The following is a 23,827-nucleotide window of genomic DNA, read 5'->3' as shown; positions in this document are numbered from 1 at the left end:
ACTTTGCTGAGCAATCCAGCACATGTGAAACTTCTAGCCACAGTACAAAACCACAACCGTAGCAAACTTCTGCTCTTTCACATGCGTTCTCTGTTACCGTGAGCCACACCTGAAGCCTTGTACACACTTGAAATTACTGTTGCCTGGCAGGGATTAAAACTCAATCCCACGAGTAAAGTATTAGTGTGTGTGTGTGTGTGTGTGTGTGTGTGTGTGCGTGCGTGCGTGCGTGCGTGTTCTCGCCTTGCAGCGCTGGGTCCCCGGTTCGAATCCCAGCCAGGGCACATTCTACAAGTAGTTTGCATGTTCTCTCCATGTCTGTGTGGGTTTCCTCCGGGCACTCCGGTTTCCCCCCACACCCCAAAAACATACAGATAAGTTAATTGGCTTCCCCCTAAATTGGCCCTAGACTACAATACATTCACTACACAATGCAGACATAGGACTATGGTAGGGATTAAATTGTGAGCTCCTTTGTGGGACAGTTAGGCACAAGACATATATATATATATATATATATATATATATATATATATTTGGCCTCAATTCACTAAGGTTAACTCCTGTCTTTAATAACTCTTCTGAGCTGTTTTACAGTTATCACCACGGTGATGTAATTGTGATAACTGTAAAACAGCTCAGAAGAGTTATTAAAGACAGGAGTTAACCTTAGTGAATTGAGGCTTATACTGTACAGCGCTGCGCAAGATGTCGGCACTATGTAAATACTAAATAATAATAATAATAATAATAATATTGATAGATTGGCAGCAGTAGAGGTAAGGTAGGAGGACAATAGCATCAGGATGTTGTGGACACACTAGATTCTCGCCCCACGTGGTCTTTATCGGCCACCTTAGCCGAGTTAAACCTAGTGTGTATAGGAACCTTGAAGCCTTGTACACACAAAGGACTTTCGCCTGCCAGGGATCGATCTCTCGTCCAAAAGTTCTGGGTCCAATTTTGTACAGATGCGTTACTAGCCTGAAAATACCCCTCTTCTACCATAACTTTCCACCCACCTTCCCATTGCTTTGCGTTACTTCATACATGTAGGTTCTATATCAGCTTATGTTGTGTAAGAGGCACAGCAGTCTAATATGGTTGCCTGATACATGGGACCACCATTTCTGTGCCGTAGTGGTCGTCATTGGTCACTTAACCATACAGGAGCTGAAACAGTCACCAGAAGTATCTGAAATCAGCCGGCATTGGTGACCAGGTCTATGTCTATTTCATACACATTTCATCAAGCAGAAATGTTGCTTCCTCTACACACAAAAATAAAAGAGGAAACTCTCAAAGTGTGATAAGCAGCTACTAGGCAACAAGATTCTAACTACAGATAAACTGTAAACAACTTCAAACCAAATTTCTAAATATCTGCACAATTTATAGTTTATATTGCCAAGGCAGCAAAGGAAAGATAACATAGCTCAATGAAAAATAGTGTGTAATGATACCACCTACATTCAAAGGCTATGGAGAGGAAAAAATGGTCAGAACAACAATGAACTCATCATCGTTCAGATATCGCTTGAAGATGTACAGCACAAACCACAGCTTGAAGGAACAATGAAAGGATGATCTACAATGATGCTCGAGCACTGACGTGACAGATCACTGTGGCACAGACTTTTTCAACCAGGGTTCCCTGCAGGCCCAAATTTCCATCACAGGAGCCTATAGGCACAGATGTCCTGGCACCCTAGATTTCACCACTATGAACCTACAAACACCCGCCAAACTGCTGGTCCAGCTGTCACTTCTCCCTTAAGCTATGTACCCACCTGGTGATTTTCCCGTCGACCGGCGATTTTTACACAATGTTGCCAGGTGGATACAGAAGCACAATTGCGAACGTCGCATGGTGTCGGGCGATGACTAGAGACCGACACGGCGGATTGGATTTTTAACATCACTGGAAGTGTACATTGCGTGACCTCGCGGTTAAACCCTGTGACAGGAAGAGGTGTTGCTAGCGACCATCGTCAAGGGGCCGTTGCAGGATCTGTCAAGCGGTGAGTATGCAGCTTACGTTGCCTTGCTCAGCATAGGTAGCTCCAAGAGCCCCTTAGTATTGAGCATCCAGAGCTATACTCAGCATTAAAGGGGAACTGAAGTAAGAGGTATACGGAGGCTGCCATATTTATTTCCTTTTAATCATTACCAGTTGCCTGGCAGCCCTGCTGATCCTCTGCCTCTAATACTATTAGCCATAGCCCCTGAACAAGCATGCAGCAGATCAGGTGTTTCAGACTTTAAAGTCCGATCTGACAAGACTAGCTGCATGCTTGTTTCTGGTGTTATTCAGATACTACTGCAGAGAAATAGACCAGCAGGGCTGCCAGGCAACTGGTATTGATTAAAAGGAAATAAATATGGCAGCCTCCATATACCTCTTACTTCAGTTCCCATTTAAGTAACTAGTGGTGCTCCCATGTTTTAGGTAGCTAGAGTTGTCCCCGACTGAAGGGAGATCTGATCACTGAAATGCTGAGACCAGGGTGAGTAACCTCTCATTTACATTCCCACTCAGGACTTGCATAGGTGGAAGGGTGGCACTCCGGGGAGTAACCCACCTTTCCATCATCAGGCGCCTGTAGGCATGTGCCTGCAGTGCCTTAGGGTAAATACGGCCGTGGTTCCCTGAGGACTTTGCATGGGTTCCCTTGCACTTTTCCCCATCAAGGTGAGCTTCCGCAACTAGCAGGTTGAGAAAGTTTCAGAATTATACCCCTTGCTTCTCAATGTCCTCTTCAACTCTATCTTCCCTACTTGTTCATCACTTGGAGTGGCCAAGTGACTGTTATGACACATTACATTGGTGATGAACAGACATGTGGGATCTCAGAACTAAAAGGGACCCTAAACTCATTGAAAAAAAAAAAGCCAGTTTAACTTACCCGGGGCTTCTACTGGCCGGCCCCCTGCAGCCGCACTCAACCCACGCCGTAACGAACTGATCCTCCGGTTCCTCGCAGCGACCCACTTTAATTTCTGGCGACTCAGCGAGTCGATGACCACTGTGTCCTTGACGACGGTAGCGTGATTAAGTATGTGTGCAGTAGCCATCAACTCGCTGAGTCGCCGGAAACAAAAGTGTGTCGCTGCAGCAGGGAGCGGAGGATTGGTTTGTCATGGCGTGGGCACAGGGGACCGGAGGATCGGTTTGTCACGGAGTTGGCACAGGGCAGCTGCAGGGGGCTGGAGGATCTGTTTGTCACAGCGTTGGCACAGGGCAGCTGCTCAAGGGGGACAACAAGCTGGAAGATTGATGTTAGCGATGGTATGCAGCCCTCTCCGGGGAGTTAACAGTGATCGCGCTGCAGCCGCTCCAGGGGGACAAGCTGGAAGTTACCGATCGTATGCCGCCCTCCCCGGGGAGTTAACAGTGATCGCGCTGCAGCCGCTGGAGGGGGACAAGCTGGAAGATGGATGTTAGCGATCGTATGCCGCCCTCCCCGGGGAGTTAACAGTGATCGCGCTGCAGCCACTGCAGGGGGACAAGCTGGAAGTTACCAATCGTATGCCGCCCTCCCCGGGGAGTTAACAGTGATCGCACTGCAGCCGCTGGAGGGGGACAAGCTGGAAGATGGATGTTAGCGATCGTATGCCGCCCTCCCCGGGGAGTTAACAGTGATCACGCTGCAACGGCTCGGGGGGACAAGCTGGAAGATGGGCATTACTGATCGTTGTAGCGGCTGCTGCTATGTGCCCGGGGAGTTAACACTGATCGTTCGTGCTGCTGCTGTCGCTCGGGGGACACACTGACACAGACATTCTAGAACGTTGCAGCGGCTCCAGCTACACCTCACAGGAACACCGCTGGATCACGCTGCACAAGCGCCCGGACAGGTATTTTGTTACATTTGGACTATAAGACGCAGTCCCTTTTTTCCCCCACTTTTGGGGGAGAAAAAGTGCGTCTTATAGACCGAAAAATACGGTACTTTGAATAGTGGTAATCATTAAAAAACTCCTCCCCATTCCCTTCTCTCCACCTCTGACACTGTAGTTGCCATTGGCAGGTTTTGGTGCGTCGTATCAATTGTTATGTATAGAGTGCTTGGGGGGCCCCATTGTAAAACTTGCATCGGGGCCTACAGTCCCTTAGCTACGCCACTGCTCTCAGCATGAGCGATTATAGCACTGAGAGGAGAATTTTTGTGCTGCAAGCAGCGATTGGAGCTCTGTCAGAGGAGGGGGGGGGGGGGGGCCACCAGAGACCTGGAGGTGGGGCCCACCGAGAGAAAAAACTGTACTACTGTGGCCCAGTCCGACCCTGATGAGGGTGCTTCGTCTCTGGTTCTCTTTAAGGAGGCAAACTTACATTTAATACATACTGTATACAGAGCAACCACTTTTTATGCTGCTGTATGAAAAGTAAATACTGTTGTTGTTTATCAGTCCGAGTTCAGTTAACCAGGCTAGACAAAACAACATGCTCATACTTGTGTGGAATATGGTTTGGTGGTTTGTGAACATAGTCCATGAGAACTCATTACACACAGCCACACACCAATTTCACTGAAACAATCTACAACTCAATGGCATTTAAATTGTTATAAATAGGCCGGCTGGTAAAGCATGTGAGGAATGCACTAATCACCAGCAGTCTGTGAACAATAGATGGAGTTGCAACAGATAAACATAGCACTGTCTCAACACAGCAAGCCTCTGTCACCAACCCCAAACAGGAAACCAATTTCATGAGTTCAAAAGGTAACCTAGACAGTGTGGGGTTAGTTTATAAAAAGGAGATTATAAAGCTGCAGCTTTTGTTAATTCTTTAGGGGGACACACCCATGTATAGAATTAGAAAAGATTAGAAAAGGGGAGGCTGCAGCGCATCATCCGATCAGCGGAAAGGATAATTGGCTGTAGCTTACCTTCCCTGCAGGATCTTTACACTAGCAGGTGCAGAAAGAGAGCAACCAAAATTGCCTCTGACCCCTCTCACCCAGCTCACTCCATCTTCCAGCGCATGCCTTCAGGAGTAAGATTCCGGTCAATCGCTACCAAAACCTCTAGACACAGGAACAGTTTTTTTCCTCAAGCGGTAGCCATACTTAATGCTGAACCACGTTAGAGCTGCTAGGACTGAAAGTAATCAGCACAGAACTAAATATGAACAATTCTCACATTGCTTACTGCCACTATACTTATAATGTCCTTAACTTGTAATATTCACACTGTCTGTCCTTGTATTGTTTTTTGTTTGTGTTTGTTAAGCAACTGCCAAGACAAATTCCTTGTAGGTGCAAACTTACTTGGCGAAAATAAATTGATTCTGATAATGATTTCCAATGAATAGTTGCTTTAAAAATGTTACTGTGTGTTCTGGTACAGTCATATCATGTGATTCTGATGTTTTAGGCTAACTGACAAACATGTTCAAAACTGTATCATACACATATTTGAGGGATCTTCCCTTGAGGCTACTTATATGAAGTTGTAAAACATTAGGAGCAGAGACATAAGTCTATTTCCAGTACAGGAAGAGTTAAGAAACTCCAGTTATCTATGCAAAAGAGCCACTGAGCTCCCCGGCTTTCAAAGTCGCAGAGAGCACTGTCTTCTGAAGCTTGTTATCTCAAGTGCCTAAAGGCTCATACACACATCAGACCATAGTCTTTTGAAAATGAAAGATCACAGATCTGTTTTACCCCCTTCCATGTAGTATGAGAGCCATACTCTACACAGTCTATTCTATGGAGCTGAACTCCCCATCAGAAAAAAAACTTTGCAAGATGCTGCACACACAGATGCTGTACAGACACAAAAGATCTGTAGCTGCAAAAGATCTGTTCCTGCCAAAAATCCAACCCTGCAAATTGCAATGATAGTCTATGAGATCTGCAGATCATCATACACACATGATTTAACTGACATTCATCTGCAGATCAGATCCACCAGGTTGGATTTTCAGATCTGCAGATCTGTCAGTTAAATCATGTGTGTATGATGATCTGCAGATCTCATAGACTATCATTGCAATTTGCAGGAATGGATATTTGGCAGGAACAGATCTTTTGCAGATACTGATCTTTTGTGTCTGTACAGCATCTGTGTGTGCAGCATCTTGAAAAGTTTTTTTTCTGATGGGGAGTTCAGCTCCATAGAATAGACTGTGTAGAGTATGGCTCTTATACTACAGGAAGGGTGGTAAGATTGGTCTGTGATCTTTCATTTTCAAAAGACCATGGTCTGATGTGTGTATGAGCCTTTAGGCTAGGTTCACAGTGCTCAGTTGCGTTGCAGGAAAAATCAGCATGTCAGTTTACTGCCCATACTATTCTGTGGGTTTGTTCACAATAATGGATTGCGTTATTTTAACTTGCTGCATGCAGGCTTTGCATTAAAGTCTATGCCCAGTCTACATTGCAGTTCACACTCATTTTAACTCGTGCGTTATGCAACTGACCACTGTAAATCCAGTCTTAGGCCTGGTGCACACCAAAAACCGCTAGCAGATCCGCAAAATGCTAGCAGATTTTGAAACGCTTTTTCTTATTTTTCTACGGCGTTTTGCGGATTGCTGCAGCGGATTTCAGTATAGTACATTTCATATATTGTTACAGTAAAGCTGTTACTGAACAGCTTCTGTAACAAAAACGCCTGCAAAACCGCTCTGAACAGGCGTTTTTCAGAGCGGTTTGCGTTTTTCCTATACTTAACATTGAGGCAGAAACGCATCCGAAATCCAAAAAATGCCTCACCCCGGCATTTTTCGTTTCTGCAAAACGCCTCCCGCTCTGGTGTGCACCACCCCATTGAGATACATTGACCAAGCGGATCCGCAGCCGCAAGCGGCTGCAGAAACGCTGAAAAAGCCGCTCGGTGTGCACCAGCCCTTAGGGCTCTTTTCCACTATGAAACGCGATCACGATTGCGATCGCGATTGCAATCGCAATCGCGTTTCAATTTCCACTATGCGATTGAGCTACTATACTCATTATAGTCCAGCTCAATCGCATACAAAACGCGGCAGGACAACGATTGCGCTTTGACCAAAATCGCATCGCAATCGGATCGCACGAATGGAAATTGCTGCTGCAGTTTCCATTAGTTTAATGTACCATGCGATTTGGGATCAGAAGCAAATCGCAAATCGCAGGGTAGTGGAAAAAGGCCCTTACACTGTATTTTCTGTTTCTCTCCAGAGGACAGTTCACAAGTTCACTGGCCTGCTCTGTAAAATCATTTGAGTGCCGAGTAGTGTGTAAACTGCAAATATTAGAGAATGATGCAATGTTATAAAAAAAACAAAAAACACTATATAACTGAAAATAAAAATCTGAGAATTTTTCTTACTACTAATGTTCTAGTAATTATCTGTGCAACACAACCAATTCATTATATCATAATTCTTATTTTCACTTCAGAGTCTCTTTAAGACACTTTGATCAGCTAATATGGATACATTTGGCAAAGCACTGGCTCTGCAAGCATGACCCATTACATCCACCCCCCGCCCCCCAAAAAATAAATAAATAGTCATTTAGTCACAAGGAATGGACACTGATACGCAAATAGTTCCAAGTTTATGAAGCATTATGCACATTTTGTTTGCAAATTTATGCAGCTAGAAAATTAATTAATTAAGTTCTGCTGAGATAAAATTCAGTTGGGCCAATTTATTTTTTCAGTGTTCTTCTTGTTTTCTTCTGATTACCCTCCTCAACGAAGCCATGCACCACACTGTCACTGTCAATCATGCGCCACACTGTCACCCCTCCTCCTCACACCATAGCAACAGACCGCTTTGCTAGCCTGTAGGCTTGCAACTTGTCTTTACGGCCCTTGGCACTTAGTAACAATGTATAAACAGCTATGGTGCTATTATATGCCCTTAAAAGGGATCTGGGAAGAGTGGCAACATAGAAGTGAAGCAGGGCTCTATGGGTGAATGTCAACTCCCAATTCACACCTCAGCAGGATCGATATCAAACTGTAGGATGTGATGTCACTCCTGTGTCATTCCCACTGTACACACCTCTCACAGCTGATTCAGTGACTGGAAATGTGAGCCAGCAGCATGAGTCACTTGCTTCAGACTTTCAGATAAGATAAGCAGGAAACACAAGGGAAAGCAGTCTGAGGCTCCCTGCACACTACATACGATTCTGATTTTGATTTTTAATCGATTTTCACATGCAATTCCGACTTCTGATTTTTTATCGGTACCGCATGCTGCATTTTTTCTACATTTTTCTTTTGAAAGCATCCAGGAAAAAAATCGGAATCGCTAATCGGATTTGCAGTGTGCAAGGAGCCTGAAACTGTTTTGCTGCTGGATTACAAACCCTACCACATGAATCCTTTATATGTAGAAGTACTATCTGTTGAAGGATTTTAGTTTTTATCTAGGGTTACAGTAAATGTGCCCATAGACCTGATGATTATGGGCAGAGTCAACAGAGACCCAAATTTATCTCTAATCGAATCTGGTTAGAGATAAATTTGTCTCTTGTCGAGGCTGCCCACATAATGCAGGCTGAATCCCGTCTGATTTCAGCATGTGCCGTGTCCTACCGCTGCTGCTCCCAGTGTAAATGTGCCCCCCCCAAGTGTGTGCATTTATACATTACCTGTCCTGTAGAAGTCTCCACACGGTGACCGTCCATCTTGCAGGGTATTAGCCGCATCCATGCTGACGTCAGACACTGTGCGCCGCTAGCGTGTATGAGTGTACACAGGACCCAGTGAGATGGACGGAAACCGCACGGAGGCTGACACTGGACAGGTAATGTATAAATGCACACGGGAAGGGGGGGATAGCACATGAATACATTGTAGCAGCAGCGGTGGGGGGTTTATCGCTCGTTCCAAAATCAACCGCCGTATCGCCGCACTCCGACTAATATCAACTTTGGCTCGACATCTTCCAGCATGCGCGATCGACAATGCAACCATTTTCCGTCCCGAAATTGGTCGCTTTGTCAGTTGGGTATGCACTTGGCGGCACCGATTTCCATCCAATTCGATTACAGTAATCGAATCGGATGGTCGATCGCCCGCCAAGTCGCCTGATGCGTGGCCACCTGGTTTTCCAGATGATCCAGTTTTTCCTTGTGTGAGACTTTGTCTCTGCTTTGTGAAGAGCGTCCTCTCTATTTATTATAATTTATTTATTTTAGTATTTATATAGCGACAACATATTACGCAGCGTTGTACAATGTATATTGTCTTGTCACTTAACTGTCCCTCAGAGAGGCTCACAATCTAGTCCCTACCATAGTCATATGTCTATGTATGTATTGTGTAGTGTATGTATGTATCGCAGTCTAGGGCCAATTTAGGTGGAAGCCAATTAACTTATCTGTATGTTTTTGGGACGTGGTAGGAAACAGAAGTGCCCGGAGAAAACCCACGCAGACACAGGGAGAACATACAAACTCTTTGCAGATGTTGACCTGGCTGGGATTCGAACCGGGGACCCAGCACTGCAAAGTGAAAGCGCTAACCACTACGCCACCGTCCTACCTTCCTGTAAAAGCTGACTTGTGTTAGTATCCTTATGCTAGGCATACACGGCACGATAATGCGCCGGTATCAAGCCATCGGCTCGATGCCGGCGCGTCCCCGCTCGTCCGTGCGCATAGATTCCCGCTCATCCTCGCGGGCACTTCCTTATCTGCGCTTCGTTTTTGCCCATTGTCCGCCCATGGGGATCGAGCTGGGAATCGATCCACGTGGTGATCGGACACGTCGGAAATGATCAATCGAGCCATCAGCGGCTCGATTGATAAGGAGCAGTCGAGCCATGTATGCCCAGCATTAGACTGGAATTCCAGTGTCAGAAGCAGATGCCGGCAGCCATGCATTATCACTCAGCACCGTGGATATGTTCATCTCCCCGCCTTACACTCGCAGCTCTGAGGGTGTAGCCTTTCTGGCACAGGAAAAGGAGACACAAACGTGCTTATACAGACAGACATCTAATAAATGACGTTTACTGTAACTAAAAATAGAAAACTCCAGGCTGCTTAGAGTTTAATACCCAGCAATTATCAATAAATAATACATACGCCAGGGCTGGAGCAAGTGAGGTGTGGTCCAGTGTTAGTTGTGGCGAAGACCCAAAGACATACTATTTGTCAAAGCAACTAAAGGTTGGTTTGAGGCAATACCTTTTAATAGCCAAGGGCGATTTCCACTTGCAGCGATTTGCTCAGTTTTCCTGCACACAAATTCAGATTTGAAATGACAGCCTATTGAAATCAGTAGGCTTCTTCTGATTCAAGGGCAGTGGGGGGGAGGGGGAGGGGGGGGATGGAATCAAATCTGAAGCATTGTGCAGCAGGGATATTCGGATACAGGTCAGCACGGGTGCCACGTCCAAGAGGGGGCATAGTCTATCTGCACGGTGATTTCTTCCAAGTTTACGAAAGTGTGAGTTTCTTCTTCAGGCACGATAGAGAGTTGAAACAATTCAGACTCAGTTGTGTCTCATGTCTAAAGAACTGCAAGCTCATGGTGAACCAGAACTCCTAGGAGTGTGTGAGGGGCTACAATGGTCCAAAAAGCCCTCTTACTAAAATGCTATGGAAAACAAAAAAGTTTGCTTCGTTAAAACAGAAAGAATTTGCGATAATTCAGGTTGGAGTGAGCTCCGAGATGTCTCCCAGTGCATCACTGCTGAATATATGCAAATAAACCATTGATGTCCTTGTAAGCTAAACACACCTCCAGTCAGATCCACTGGAATGCAGAGCCGGATTAAGGCTAAATGGGGCCCTAAGCAAAGTAACTGATTTGGGCCCCCCCATCATGTCGTAATAGAATCAGAAGATGCAGCTGCACAGCAATATGTCGCACACACCTGGCAGCCGAGCTACTGGTTGCTATGGGCAACAGCACGCTTTCCTCTGTGGGTGCACAATGCAGGGAATAGCAGCGGCAAAATGCAGAGTGAGAGATGAATGGCTGGGACATTTGCACTCAGGGGCTGGGGCACCCCTGTGAAGAGGGCGCCAGATATCACAGCAGCAGCACTTTCCCCCTGCATCTCCAGCCTGGCAATAGCAGAAAGCTCTGGACACCGCCAAACCGGAAGCCGTTCCCCAGACAGAATTACATAACCACTCCCACCACCGAACAACCAATTTCCTCCCAAACTAGACAGCCACCATGCAGCCTCCATCCCAGTGAATACGATAGTCCAGCAGAGAAGGCAGCCGCAGTGGGGGAGAATGACAGCACCAGATGAATCACATTCACCTATTGCGATCCAAGCAATAGAGGTCCCGTCATCCGGAGCCCATCTGTCTCCTCTAGAGTGCTGCCGCTCTGTTACTACTACTATTACTACTTCCTACTTCATGTCTGATCTAAGAATCAGGAAGTTCAGAGCGAGCGGCTGCACTGTAGAAGAGACAGATGGGTTTCAGATGACGGGATCTCTATTGCTTGGATCATGGATAGGTGAGTGAGCGTTTGCCATCTGCTGCTATCATTCTTGCTGCAGCTGTGGTTCTCTGTGGGAAGGGAGGGTGGAGTGGGCAGCAGCAGAGCGCACAGTAGCAGGAGGGGGACCTAGGAGGAGAGCCTGGCTCTGAAGACAATCAGCAGCGCACGGCATCATTTGACAAGACAAGACAAATAACATTTATATCGCGCTTTTCTCCTGGTGGACTCAAAGCGCCAGAGCTGCAGCCACTAGGACGCGCCCTATAGGCAGTAGCAGTGTTAGAGAGACTTGCCTACGGTCTCCTACTGAATAGGTGCTGGCTTACTGAACAGGCAGAGCTGAGATTCGAACCCTGGTCTCCTGTGTCAGCGGCAGAGCCCTTAAAGGGACTCCAAGCAGTGCCTGTGGATATGCCTTTAAGCATACCCACAACTAATTCATTACATCCTCACACCTACCAGCATGATGTTTGTAATTATATCCCCCTGGGTTCCTTATATTTCATTGCATTGTGCTGAATCGAGCTGCCAACTTTGGAGAAAAGTCGTCCTGTGGCCGTGATTTCGATCGTGAAAATATCAAAAACTAAAAGGCATAGAGGAGCTGTTTATATATCATTGGAAAGAGGAGAAAAAGAGCTTTAAAATGATATGCATCTTTCCATAGTTACTGCACTGCTCAGAGTCCCTTTAACCATTATACCATCCAGCCACCGCTGACTTTGGAGAAAAGTCCTCCTGTGGCCGCGATTTCGATCGTGAAAATATCGAAAACTAGAAGGCATAGAGCAGCTGTTTATATATCATTGGAAAGAGGAGAAATAGAGCTTCAAAATGATATGAATCTTTCCATAGTTACTGCACTGCTCAGAGTCCCTTTAACCATTATACCATCCAGCCACCGCTGACTTTGGAGAAAAGTCGTCCTGTGGCCGCGATTTCAATCGCGAAAATATTGAAAACTATAAGGCATAGAGCAGCCGTTTAGATATCATTGGAAAGAGGGGAAAGAGAGCTTTAAAATGATATGCATCTTTCCATAGTTACTGCACTGCTCAGAGTCCCTTTAACCATTATACCATCAAGCCACCGCTGACAGGATGGCAAGGGCTGGTTTATGTGCTAATGGGGCCCCTTTGACTCTGAATGGGGCCCCAAGCGACTGCTTTTGTTGCCTGGTCGGTAATCCGGCCCTGCTGGAATGCAATGATGTGTCAGCTTGTTACTTGCATTGTGCAGTGATGCTAGTGCAATGATGCTCAACTTCAGGTGGTGTAAAAAAAAAATCATCGCTCCACAAAAGCGCTATACTAAGCGCAAAGCATGGGGAAAAACGCTTTTAAAAGCGCTAACAAAATCACTCAGCGCTTGCGCTAGTGATTTGTAATGTGAACAGGGCCTCCTAATAGGATACGGCCCAGAGTGAGGTTTCTAAACTGCAAATATGGCACAAAGAAAAAAAAAAAAGCTACTGTATATATCTGAAAATAAAGATTCTTTTTCTTTGCTACTAATGTTCTATTCATTATCCGTACTACACATACAAGTCATTGCGTCATACGTTTTTGGGGGGGGTTTCGCTTCAGGTTTGCTTTAAAAATGACCCAATCGGCTTTTAAACACAGTGGGTCTACCTCCTTACCATCTCTTCTGCCAACACATTGGATCAGGGACGTAACAATAGACCCTGCAAGGTGTGCAGCCGCAGGGGGGCCCAGATGCCACAAGGGGCCCCAGCCTGAGAGACTGACAACTAAGGGCAAGGAGAGAATAAACTTTCTGCTCTCTGCACAATTGTTCTAATGACTGCATCTGCTCAGCCACTGACAACGAATCATACAAAGTTTTGTAGCCAGTCCCTATTTAGTGTACAGGGGGAAGGAGCCCCATCCAAAGGTTTGCCGGGGGGCCCAGTGATTTCTAGTTACACCACTGCATTGGATTACCAGGTTGTGCCGGTCACACTATGGCTCCATCACCTCAGTTACTATGGCTCCATCACCTCAGTTACTGGTGCCTCGCCCTCTCTTTAAAACATATTGCTGAAGGGAATTACTACCGAAAGCGAATCCTTCTAGTAACAACTGTTAACGCATATATAAAAAATGCACCAGACACACCCCCTTTTGATGCTGCAAGCTGAGGGAGAAAAATACATACATATATACCAACAGTCATAGGGCTTAATTTAATAAGACAAATAGCATGCCTTATAGAGAACCCGAGGTCAGTTTGAAGAATATTATCTGCATACAGAGGCTGGATCTGCCTATACAGCCCAGCCTCTGTTGCTATCCCAAACCCCACTAAGGTCCCCCTGCACTCTGAAATCCCTCATAAATCACAGCCTCTTGACACGTGTGTCAGAGCTGGCTGTGTTTTTCTCTATAGTGTCAGTCTGCTGCTCTCCCCACCTCCTGCAGAACTCTGGTCCCCGCCTGCATCCCTTCCCTCCCCGCTGATTAGAGGGAAGGGAGGGGGGCAGGGACCGGAGCTCTGCAGGAGGCGGGGGAGCAGCTGAGACTGACACTACAGATGTAAACACAGCCAGCACAGCGCACGGCTGTGATTTATGTCTGATTGCAGAGTGCAGGGGGACCTTACAGTGTTGCCAACTCATCCCTTTAATTACTGACACATCTAAGTTATACAGGTTCTGGGGCTATTTGCACATAATCAGTGCCTTAACGGCATCTACCTAGCCACAAAACCTGTATAATTCATATGTGTCAGTAATTATAGGGATGAGTTGGCAACACTGGGACCTTAGGGGGGTTTGGGAGACCAACAGAGGCTGGGCTGTATAGGCAGATCCAGCCTCAGTATGCAGATAACATTCTTCAAACCCACCTCGGGTTCTCTTTAAGAGAGATAACACACCTTATAAAAGTTAACACGCCTTATCAGAGTAGCATAGCGAGTGCTACAAACTTATGCCTGCTAATTGGCAATGACGAGAACCCGCCCTGAGCCCCTGCGGGTTCCTAGCGCTCGCTATGCTACCCTGATAAGGTGTGTTAACTTTGATAAGGTGTGCTATTTGTCTTAGTGAATCAAGCCCATAGTCTCATATTCATACATGGAATCTGGAATCAGATTTTTTTTTCTCAGAACCGGCTAGTTCTGTAAACATGCATAGCATTGTCATGACTCTTCCTAGAATTGAATTACATGTCCTCTTTAATGAAAGAAAATTGTGTAGAAATATGATTATCACATGCCTGCTTTTATAATCATAGCACTTGAAATTCATCAGTAGTCAGCTGTGTTAGCTGGACAAGCTGTGCTGATACATGTGGCCTGATCTACTAAATAATACCCAGAGATCTCCAAGTGCCTCCAGCTGGGATATCAGTGGTGCAGCAATTAAATGGATTTTTAAAAAAATATTAATGAGTATTTATACCGTATAGTGCCAACATGTTTATATCAGTATATTGTCTTGTCACTAATTGTCCTTTAGAGGGGCTCACAATCTAATCCCTACCATAGTCATATGTCCTTCATAGTCTAGGGCCAATTTGCTGGGAAGATAATGAACATAGCTGTAGGTTTTTTGAATGTGGGAAGAAACCAGAGTGCCAGGGGGAAACCCACACAGACATGAGAGAACATACAAACTCTGCTGGGTTTGAACCAGGGACCCAGAGCAACAAGGCAAGAGTGATATCCACTATGCCACCATGCTGCTATTATGGGAGAAAAGATTTTAGCCCTCGACTGTCATATCAGAACAGAGTGAGTGGCCCATGCATGCCACTATGGTGAGAGCAAAGTCTGGCTGATGCCAAATGCAGCTACAATCACACAATTACAGAGTCGTTGGCCTCTCGACAACCCTGGCTATGATGTGATATGGTTCATGGGAGGGTCAAACTATAACACACTAGCAGTCTATTATTGAAAGACATAACACACATAAAACATAACTGATAATAAATAGCGCTAAAAAATTAGCCCGATTAACAAAAGGTTTTCATCTCAAAAATGGGAGAGGGGATAAAGTCACAAATCCCTATATATGAGGCTAGCCCCGCTAGCCTGTTAAAATGCATTTAGATTGTAAGCTCACAAGGGCAGGGCTCTCTCCCCCCCCCCTTTTGTGTCTTGAAAATTATTATACATTTTATCTATCATGTTACTTTGATCACTGTCATTACCAATTCTGTATTTTGTATCATTTTTCTATTTTGTCACTAATTATGTATCTTGTATATTGATGTATACTATTGTCTGTATTATTATGTACCCCATGTTCGTTTCTTACTTTGTACAGAGCCACAGAATATTTTGCCGCTTTATAAATTAATAATAATAATAAATAGTTGTGAGGCTATGACACTTTTTTTTGTTTTCCATGACTAATGTTGTTATGATGTCTGTACAGCACTCTTGCACTTTTTGATAGTATCCTGACAAAGCCCCTATTTTTACGGGGCGAAACATGTTGGATTGTGTGGGTGGGGAGATGTGTGTCTAGATTGAAGATATTAGTCTGGGAATAGGGGACACCTAAACTGTGAGGGAACCTTAGCCTCATACATAGGCATTTGTGACCTCCCCCTCTCCCAGTTTTGAAATGGAAACATTTTATTAATCAGGCTAATTTTTTTTGTGGTATTTATTAAAAGTAATGTTTTAGATTCCTCTATATAGAAAAGGTATAATATTGTGTGATATATAACGAATCAGCAGTGTTGTGTTTATTATTTAAAGAGACACTGAAGCGAGACTAAATCTCGCTTCAGCTCTCATATATAGCAGGGGCACGTGTGCCCCTGCTAAAACGTCGCTATCCCGCGGCTTAACGGGGGTCCCTTCACCCCCAACCCACCCCCCGCAAAAGTTGGTCGCAGACTTGGTCGCTAAATTTCTCTTCCTGGAGGCAAGGGCTAACGGCTGCAGCCCTGCCTCCCAGCGCGTCTATCAGACGTGCATCGCCGCCTCTCCCCCGCCCCTCTCAGTGAAGGAAGACAGAGGGGCGGGGAAGAGGCGGAGATACGCGTCTGACAGACGCGCGTGGGGCAGGGCTGCGGCGGTTAGCCCTGCCCCAATGCGGAAACGCTCCCCCGCATTACGGAGGGGATTTTGGGGGACAGGGACCCCCGTTAAGCCGCGGGATAGCGGCGTTTTAGCAGGGGCACACATGCCCCTGCTAGCTATGAGGTCTGAAGCGAGATCTATTCTCGCTTCAGACTCTCTTTAAAGACACCAGAAGAATATGGAGGCTGTTTTATATTGGCTCTTTCACACTACAGGCAGCGGTAAAAGGCTAAAACGCTGCGTTTTGGCTGCAGGCGTTTTAACTCCAACACATTATTATCAATTGTAAGAGAAACGCAGCTGTCAGCCCTAAAAAAGCTGCTGGGAGCGTTAAAACGCAACTCTCCAAAACGCAGCGTTAGATGTGAAAGGTAAAATAAAAGTCTATGGACTTTCATTTTACCTTGGAAAACACCAACTTTGGCTGTGGCGTTCAAAATGCCGAAAAAGCCCTTAGACAGTACCAGTTGCCTGGCATAACTGCTGATCTTTGGCAGCAGTAGTATCTGATCACACAACTGAAACAAGCATGTCGCTAATCCAGTCAGAGCACCTGGTCTGCATGCAGGGCTGTGGAGTCGGAGTCGGAGTCGTGGAGTCGGAGTCGTGGAGTCGGGCAATTTTGGGTGCCTGGAGTCGGAGTCGGGAAAAAATGCACCGACTCCGACTCCGACTCCTAATGAATTTGTAACTGTAATTAAAATAGAAAATATGATAAAATGTTCTATTTCTCAGATAATAGTCATTAAAAATAATGTATATATACAGTATATATACAGTAATAGCTGTGCTTAGTATACAAAAATGAAATAAACCAATCAAAATTAGTTACTTGTGCTGCTTCAATAAAGCAGTCCACGTATTTTTAAGGTCAGATATACTGTACATATCTGATTGTGACTGTATATATGATGTGTACACAGGAATCTCTTATATATACTAAATAACATCTATGCTGTAAGAATAAAGCCTGATGTGTAGCTATGTCACTAATAGAGATGGTCAACAAGATGGAAATAATTCTGCATTGATGCTGATTTATGCAAATGTATGCACTCCCTTTGCTGATGAAATAAAAAAATTTGATATGTTATTAAAATTTGGTTTGGTGACTACAAATTAAAGGGTAACTGAGACGGATGAAAAGTAAAGTTTTATACATACCTGGGGCTTCCTCCAGCCCCCTTCAGGCTAATCAGTCCCTCACTGTCCTCCACCACCCGGATCTTCTGCTATGAGTCCCGGTAATTCAGTCAGTCAGCGGCTCCCACAGCCAGGAACATTCTGCACCTGCGCAATAGTGCTGCACAGGTGTAGTATGCTCCTGGCGGTGGAGTGTGTGCATGCGCACTACGCCTGACTGGCTCAAGTACCTGGACTCATAGCAGAAGATCCAGGTGGTGGAGGAGGACAACGAGGGACTGATTAGCCTGAAGGGGGCTGGAGGTTACCCCAGGTATGTATAAAACTTTAATTTCATCTGTCTCAGGTTTACTTTGTTACACAGTAGTACTATACTCTACATATGCACTCCCCACAGAGCTGCAGGGAATCCACTGAAAATGCTGTGCACATTGAACACAGAGGTGTTGTCTCTTTACAATCTCCTCATTCCCCTGCAGAGTACCTGCACATCATTCTTACATGTACCCACACTTACATTGCCTAGGGCCTGATAGATGTTCTTTGTTCCGGTTTGTACCTTTTACAAGTACTCTTACCAAGGACTAGTTTTAGTCTAAAGGGAATAAATATAGTAGTCTACATATCCTTCTCACTTCAGTTGTCTTGTAAAATTCCTAAGCGTTGGCAGTTATGAGACGAATTTCATGTTACATACTTTTAATCAACAAAATTGTAATATGCAAATTAGAGGAGTCGGAGTCGTGGAGTCGGAGTCGGTGGAATCCTAAACTGAGGAGTCGGAGTCGGAGTCGGTGGATTTTTGGACCGACTCCACAGCCCTGTCTGCATGCTTGTTCAGGGTCTATGGCTAAAAGTTCTAGAGGCTGAGGATCCACAGGACAGCCGGGCAAACTGCATTGTTAAAAAGGAAATACATAGGTCAGCCTCCATATCCCTCTCACTTCAAGTGTGCTTTAAGGTTTGCTGGGCCATTTAGGATTTCCCTATTGGAGAGGCTTGGAGACCTCTGGAGTTGCCTTTACTAAATCAGAACCCCTTGTGCTTTTAGAGGCTTGCACTACATTACTTACACTCACACAACATATTCCTATGTGAATATTAAATATTCAAACACTCAGTATAGAATGTGAAATAGTTACAAAGTTTCAGCAGTTAGGGCAGATTTGTAAGCTGACTGTGAAGTACATCACACAATGGAGCACTGCCAAGCTTTGCATTACTTGTCCACTTATGGTCATAATCCTTTCCTGATGCTGTGTTATTAGCAGAGGGAAGCTGATGTGACTGTGATACAAACCAAGCCTCCTAGCATGGGAACACATATACAGTGGTGGCAACGCGCTTGCCTTCATACAAATAACAAAAAAAAATCTATTAAAGAAAACCTGTAACAAAAAAACCCATCAGGGGGATACTTATCTCAGGAGGGGGAAGCCTCTGGATCCCAACAAGGCTTCCCCATCCTCCGCTGTCCCGGAAATCCAGCGTTGCGACCCCTGAACTGCGGCGAGGTAAATATTTACCTACTGCGATCATACGCAGGCGCAGTAGCGGCTCTTCAGACAGGTTATGGCGGAAATAGCGAGCCCGGTTGTATCCACTCTACTGCACAGGCGCGAGTACTTTGAGCCTGCGCAGGAGAGCAGATACAATCGGACTCGGTTATTTCCACCTTAGCCCAAACGAAGAGCCGCTAGTGCGCCTGCGCAGGATCGCGGCAGGTAAATATTGTCACACAGAGGCAGAGCTCAGCGGACCATTCAGAAACAGCCTTATCAGTCTGCCAACAGCGCGTTTACACGCACTACTGTCGGCTGACCGTCGGCCCAGCGGGAGGGTCTGACGGACCCGTCGTTGCCGGCGGTACGGCGTGTGTACGCACCTTAATAGAGCTCTGTCTGTGCCCCCTCCTTCCCCCGTTTAAACAGCAGCAAATCCTTCTACAAACTCATTCAAGCCTGCTGATTCAGATGCATTTTTTGCTGCAGAAGAAGGCAGCGGTACACTCTGCTTCCTAAGATCTCAGACAAGTTGGACTTTGAAAACGTTTTACATCGGTAAGGAACTCTGTCAATAAAATTACTTCCACCCTCATTCATACCTCCAAGCCCTGGCTACATGCATTTCAAGAGGGTCTCTCTCTTCTACTTGTGATAGCACTGGCAAAAGCCCCTCTCCCTGCCTAACCAGGCATTTAGCAATTGTCCATCTGCATGTCAAGCAATCTCAAAAGAGAACTGATGTGAATATGTGGAAAACATCTGCCTAATAAATCTTGTATGAGGGTTCAACTATTTTACAAAGTTTTACAAACAGTGAAAAGTGGGGGAAAGCGCAGTCAGCGCAGGTATTTGGAGAACAGAGGGGACCCAGAGGACACCGAGAGACCTATCGGACTAAGGGGGCTGGAAAAATCCCCAGGTAAGTTAAAATCCCCAGATTTGGTTTCAGTTCAGGTGGGCTTTGAAGAAACTCAAGAAGCATCACTAAGGACTTTGATCGACATGATGATCAGAAAACGATTGATCAATTAAGAAGTAGTTGATCAGTGCTCCACACACTTGAATCAATATCTGATAGATTGATGATGTCAATCTGTTCATTAACTGGCAGATATCGACTGGTTTGCATAGATCGAACCTGCAAAATCTGAGTCGATTTATAGTCGACTTGAGAAAAGAATTTAATCTATTGGTTGATTGAACACCAATATCAATTTGTGTATGGCCACTCTAACAGTGGCGCTAATGAATGTACATGGCTCTACACTGCTGCTGGACAAGGCGGTGCACAGTAACTATAACAAATGGGGTCCGACTGGCCACTGTGTACCAATGCAAGTTTTTATTCTTTTGGGTGGGGCCCCATGGCTGTCAGTGTGAATGAGAGTACCGTGGTGAATAGTAAGTGTTGTAGCAGTTTGTGGTGCAGATCAGTGAGCTCCAATCTGCAGCATGTGAAATGGGAACAGGGAGGCTTCCAATCCAATGCTCTAATGTAGATGCTCAATTTCTGTCCCTACATACACATAACACTTACCTCCCCCTTACCTATACCTAACACTAAACGATAACCCCTCCCACCACCACAACCTAAGCCTCCACGCCCACTGTAGCCAAACATCCAATGCCCAAATTAACCCTACAGCGCTTGACCTACACTATACCGGAGCACCCATTCTCAGTAATGAACCACTGGTGCCTGCAGCTAAATAACATTTGGCTATTCTATAGCCGAGTGTCTATTATGGAACAGTTGCTACCCGGAGTTCGGCTTTACTACAGCTGATCCCCAGCGCCCAAATTACACACTCTGCACTGCCATAGCCTCAAACTGCATTGTGACGCAGTCACCTATACCACATGGCGCACCTCAAGACCCATTTTCCTGCTTCGATGGAGGACAGTGTGGAGTTGGATACCCCCATCAATATCACTCGTTCATCCTTGTTCATTTAGCAATCTGTCAAATAACGTCATGGGGACACTAAATTTTCCGCCCTAGTCTAGTTTGGGGGACCCAGCAAGAAACCACATAGGGAACAGTTTTGCGATCACTGCACCCTCTACAACACAAAGCGTTGTGATTGGCCGGATAGTATAGGTATAGTTTACTACAACCTATCTGAAACCTAAAGGTCAGAGAGGATGCTGTCCACCCATTCATGTTACCAAATTTCCCTATGAGGTTTTCCGCTGGGCCCCCTAAACTAGACTAGAGCCAGCTAAGTCAGTCATAAAAAGAAAGTGCTAACAACAAATATCTATTGTCTATACGAGTCTTATTACTGTAGTGGTGATATTAGCATCATGCAAAATACAATATAAATCAGAATTATTGCGGTTTGAAAATCATCTGGAACACTGCAGTCGTTAGGGTTGATTGCACCGCCCACGTTGCTCAGTAACGCAGAGCATGCTGTACGTTATTGCACCAGAATTTGACTAAAGGTGGCCACACCCCATACAATTAAAAGATCCAATTTTTCACCAATTCGATCATTTTGACCTGTTGTCCCGAAAAATCAAGAGCTTTTCTTTGTTTTCAATCAATAAAGCAGATCGAATTTCCCGTTTTTTTTTTATATTTGGAGATTGGACATGTTGGAAATTTCAGACCAACTTTATCAAGAATTGTATGGTGTGTAATGGATCGTCAATTACTTGATGTACAGGTTCAATCAATTTTTCTGAGCTTTCAATTATTTTATTCATGATTTGGGAAAAATTGAATATAGGTGTGTGGTACATTGGTCAGATTTTTGAATTGTTACAATCAGTCAGAAAAATGGATTTCTATTCTTGAATTGAACAGATATTTAAAAAATTGTATGCTGTGTGTGGCCACCTTAAGGCTGTGTTCCCACTTATTGCTGTACCATATGCGGCCAGGTCTGCTGTGGTCCGGCTGGAGCCTGGGGTGGATGCGCTCTCCATAGGCTATGTGGGGGAACGCATCCGCCTGCCTGGGATTATCGCGGATCCATTGCAGCATGACAAGTGTGAACAGCTCATATTTATAAAATAAGAGCCATTCACTCGATGAGCAGAGAACGGACAAAAAAAATGTCTGTGTCCTACCGCACCGTAACTGCGGAAGTGCCATTGAAATATAACTGCATCGCGCTAGGATTGTCCGTTGCCGTACTTGCGGCTGTACTTGAGGAGCAGCGGTTGCGATCGCAAAACCGACACGCTTTTGTTGGATTGCTTTCAGAAGCAGCAGAGGGGCAGCAGAGGATGTGCTGGTTCCGGAGGCTTCCCTATTCTTAGGCAAGTATCTTTTTTTTTTTGTACATTGGGTTCACTTTGTGTAAACTTTAAAATGACTGTACATTGCGACACACCTAGAGTTTAGGCAACAGCTTCCAGCAGAAGCACATGGAGTAAACACACTGGTGTTGTGTATGTCTGTTTCTATTGCATGCACTCCCTATTGGCCAAACATATCCAAATATTTATGAACGATGCAGCAGAGCAAACAGCATGCCCTGAACTGCAGAGCTGTATAATTGCTACTACACAGCAGCCAAAAACTATATTTACATTAAAACAGAGCAACAAAAAGTGTAACCCTCATCCTACTGCAGCCTCCCCCCACAGCTGGTCTCATCAATATCCATTACTGTGTGCAGCCACTGTGCTCAAAGAACTAATGCATTACAACATGATAAAACAAAAAAAGACACTTTCTGTGCATTGCAAAGTTCATTTACTAAATAGAAAAGTTTTGCCATGCTCATCATGCAGCAATCTAACTGCAAAGAGTGACTCAATGAAATAAAAGCTGCTCTGAACAGTTATTTCAGGCACTGTAAATACCATCCAGACACACAGTAATCAGAGTTATTATTATCATCAGCACCTACCTCTGTCTGCAGCACACAAAGATACCCGCTCACTCAGGCAGGGGAGACTCAGTCAATGAGCTGTACTAGTGCTGAGTGGGTGCGGCTGTTGTAAGACACATACACACAGTCCAGGGACTGAGGGGAAATTGTGATCAACAAGCTAAAGAGAACATCTGGAGGAAGGGATATACTGTACAGAGCCTACTGAGAAGATGTACAAATACACACCAGCCCTTCAGAAGCTCCTGAGACCACTAGCAATAGAATGGAGTGCAGATAAGATCACAGTACTGCATAAACTTGTAGAGTATGCCTGCACAGTATACTATTATTTATATATAGTGCTGACATCTTCCACAGGGCTTTTGGGCCTTTTTCCACTAACCTACGTTTAGCAATTGGATTCCACTCTCTAAGGCCTTGTTCACATTATGAATCGCCCAGCGCAATTGTTTGCGTTTTTTTTGCGATTTTTAAAATCGCTTTTCCCTGCGCTTTTTTAAGTGCTTAGAAAGCGGGGGTTTTTTGTTTCACTTCCTGACGTCAGTCCTCGGATATGAATAAATACAATGTATTTATTCATCAAAGCGATTGGGAATCGCTAAACAAAGCGCTTTTTCAAGAGCTTTGCGATTTCCCTATACCTTCCATTACAGGAAAATCACCCTGAAAATGGTACAGGCAGTGCTTTGGTGAGCGGATTGGAATTGAACTGCTCATATGTGAACAATCTCATAGGGAATCATTGCACAAGCGCTTTTAGAGCAATTTCTGAAATCGCCTGCGCTCAAAAAACACCCGCAAACGCCCTTGAACAAGCCCTAACGGATCGCAAAACACATGGTACAGTAAAACTATTAACTAATGGAAACG

General features: G+C 45.1%; 1 protein-coding gene across 2 annotated transcripts in view; it reads right to left on the bottom strand.

The window, feature by feature from the left end:
* The window catches only part of MYADM (myeloid associated differentiation marker), a 65,419-nt gene that overhangs the window by 29,175 nt on the left and 12,417 nt on the right, over positions 1 to 23,827 (bottom strand). Inside the window, exon 1 of one of the 2 annotated variants that reach the window (XM_068242981.1) lies at positions 22,973 to 23,048. The exons of the other annotated variant lie outside the window; for it this stretch is intronic. The gene's annotated coding sequence lies outside the window, so the exon portion shown is untranslated. Of the gene's footprint in view, positions 1 to 22,972; positions 23,049 to 23,827 lie in introns of those variants that run through there. 2 annotated transcript variants of the gene reach the window in all.

The sequence above is a fragment of the Hyperolius riggenbachi genome, chromosome 6, assembly GCF_040937935.1.
Source record: "Hyperolius riggenbachi isolate aHypRig1 chromosome 6, aHypRig1.pri, whole genome shotgun sequence".
NCBI lineage: Eukaryota > Metazoa > Chordata > Amphibia > Anura > Hyperoliidae > Hyperolius > Hyperolius riggenbachi.
The sequence above is the reverse complement of the archived record's forward strand: the minus strand, read 5'-3'. Positions and strand labels throughout refer to the sequence as shown.